Below are 3,154 nucleotides of genomic sequence, written 5' to 3' on the forward strand. Positions count from 1 at the left end.
GCAGAATAATCCTCCTTGGAGGTGAAGCCCATCCTCTATCCTTTGTAGACTTTCCTTTTTAGCCGCAGGAGGTCCGCTAGGTCCCTAGAGAGCCAGGAGGGCTGCTGTGCCTTCTTGCTGCCTTTTTTGTTTTTAGAACCAGTTGAAATAGCCTTATTCCTCTTTTCTACATTTTCTTTAGATCATCTGAAGATTAAAAAAGTATGTTTCTTCAAACTCAACACATTTACATAAATCAACCTTGTCTAATTTAGCTCCAAGTTCAAATAATTTTAAGACAGACGTTTTGTATGTACAAGACAGAACTATACAAAGTATTGTGATACTTTGATTTTTTTTTGTTTCTGTACAAGTAAAGAGTTGTGCAATTAGGGCAGAAGAAAGTTTTATTATTGACATTAATCCAAACCTTGTTTATTTTGCCTTTCTCCAAGCTACTTTTCCATTGAGTAGATTGTTAGGTGTATTGTATATATATTTTATAAGTATATATTTATATGTGCTTCCATAAGCATATATAAACTGGAACCAACTTTAAAATATTTATTAGCTGCTTTTGGGACTAAGTCTGAGTTCAGGGAAAAGCAATGGGAGTTTTCTTCAGTTGAACAGGAATTTGACCCCTGGATTTCAGGCTGCTGGGACAGTAATGGTTTTTACCAAAAAATCTTGAAACATCTCCCCCCCATAATGTACTTCCAATAAAATGGTTTTTTTTATTCACGTGATGCTAAATCACTGGAATCAAATTTTTATTCTATCACCATTTTGAAAATGTTGGTATTTACATGTGATGGTTGCAGACAGCATTACTGGCTTTAATAAACCTTTTACCCAACTCAGAGCAAGCCTTCAGGGAAAACAGCAGACATGAACTCCAAATACAAAAGCACAGGAAACAATGACGAAGTCATGGGCAAAATTTCCAAATGTCCACTTTTGATTCCAACCCCACAACTAGCTCAAGAACATGAGTTGAGCTAAATTAGCACCTGGGATACTAACATGGTTAACTGCATCTCTCTAGTATAGTTCAAAGCAATGATCTTCTACATTTTAGGTTAGATTCCAGCATACCTAAGCCATCTTCCTGATAAAATTCTGCCTTAAATTAATTTTGGACCATTTGGACCAGCTAAATGTTCCTAATTGGCTCAGCAGTGTCATCCAAACAGCCTGAGATGATGCAAGCAAATTAGGAGCCTATCAAATACATACATGTGATGTATCCATTCCTGCTGAAACTTAACTAGCTACAAATCCAGTGGAATTGTGTTTAAACATGGTTACTACCAATTGGAGAAATGGACCTATTCTATACTTGTCTTAAATGGATTCCTTGCTAAATAACGGTAAGGCTATATTTTTTCGACACAGATGTAAAACAATCCTTCTAGCTGGTTTTGGATGCTCCAAAAAAGCAATCTTCCTGTATAGGTCTTTGGTTACTTAAACGAAAAAGAAATATATTCAGGGACCATTCTTCTTCTAGAGTCCTCTAGGTTTTCATGCACAAAATAGCATACCAATGATAGTTTTCAGGGTGTTCCTTTAATACTGACATTTACTTAAATGAAGGCTTTAAAGCCTAAACTGTTTTATAATTAACTGATAGTAGGGACATGACCAAGACATACTTATTGCTGTCATGATGAACTCTTTAACATTTACACTTCAAACATTTTTACCCGTGCAACCTCAACACAGAATTATTTACACTATTTTGCCTTTTCTCCACACAGAGGGGAAAAAAAAGTGACATTTGTGCAGTTTTTCAGATTAATATGGCATTATTCCTTTTGATAAGCTACTTCCAGCTCAAATGTAATTAAGCTCACCAGTTAAAAAGGATGAAGTTAGGAAATATTTGTTCTGTTGAAGTATACTCATAACAGCTTGATACTGTTTCTTGTGTTCAGATATATTAGCAGATACATTAAGACTTCTGACAGTCCATTTCCTTCCTAACAGCATAATAGCAGGGTAAAAACAGTTCCATTTCTAAAAGATGAAGATCATGGCTTTATTTCATGAGAAAGTAAGATCCTATAAATATATACATCTGCTGCTTTGCATGGTGCTCCTGATACTTTTGTACAATTCTTTAAATAACTGAGTTTTGAATGCCTGCTTCAAGTTTGAACACCGAAGTCAACTGGTCAAGCTACTTCTGAACAACAATATTAAATAAGTGATGATGATGGTGAGAAATGTTTGGTGACTGACCACTCCAGGCAATCCCTCTACAGGCTCAAGTTTTCACACACTGTCTGAACTACTGAGGAGCAACCATTTTGGCATGAGTGTCAGAAATGAAGCCCTGCAAACTCCAGAAGTGCCACTCTGATATCCTTCCCTTGCCCAAACCAGCAGTCTACTCTCTGCTCCCTGCCCTGTGCTACCACCTGATCTGTTGCTTTCCATTTTGCTGCTTGATTGTGTTCCCTGTCCAATCTGCTGCTCTGCTTTCCACTTCCTGCTCTATGTGCCATTGTGCCTCCTGCCTCCTCCCTGGTCTGCTGTGTGCTATACAAAGAGGCTGCTACTTGTGGACATGCATGCTGTAGGTTGGCCACCCTTGGTTTGGAAAAAGGGAGGGATAAATTTAAGAACCTTGCACTTGAGAAACTGCATGTCTCCTTCTGCCATGTTTCTACTTGTGATGTTCCAGATGAACTTCATTAATTTAAAGGATGGGTTAGCAATAAATGAATAAAAAAATCCCTATGAGGGAACCTCAGCTTCTAGACAGGGTTTGGTCTGGCTATTAAATAGCCCATTAACTTTAGGCCATGACGCAAGTCAAATCTATGTAAATAAGCTGGTACGGAAATAGTCTTTTGAAGAAATCACATTTGTGGTGGGGAAGGGAGATTGGTGTTATGAGATCAAAAATGAGTACTTCTAGCTAAATAAGTATAGAAAGCATATCAACAAGTTGTGGTCAACTCTTTTATCATCACTGGTCTACAAACCAGCCAGAGCTGCTTCTGAAAAGCTAGGATAGCAAGCTAGAATATTTCCTGGAAACAACAGCTGTTGCATCTTCCCTCAACTTGGTCCTTTGCCTGAGGAGGAAATGTGCAGAGATCTATTTTCCAGATTGGTAACGGGAGTCAGTCAGCAACACAGAAGTCCTTGACTTCAGAAAAGC

The 3,154-nt window shown here is 37.9% G+C and overlaps 1 protein-coding gene across 1 annotated transcript in view; it reads right to left on the reverse strand.

The window, feature by feature from the left end:
• Positions 1-3,154, reverse strand: part of CHST9 (carbohydrate sulfotransferase 9) — a 170,706-nt gene that overhangs the window by 40,618 nt on the left and 126,934 nt on the right. The window lies entirely within an intron of this gene.

Source organism: Crocodylus porosus, unplaced genomic scaffold (genome assembly GCF_001723895.1).
Source record: "Crocodylus porosus isolate Cpor-Errol unplaced genomic scaffold, CroPor_comp1, whole genome shotgun sequence".
Lineage (NCBI taxonomy): Eukaryota > Metazoa > Chordata > Crocodylia > Crocodylidae > Crocodylus > Crocodylus porosus.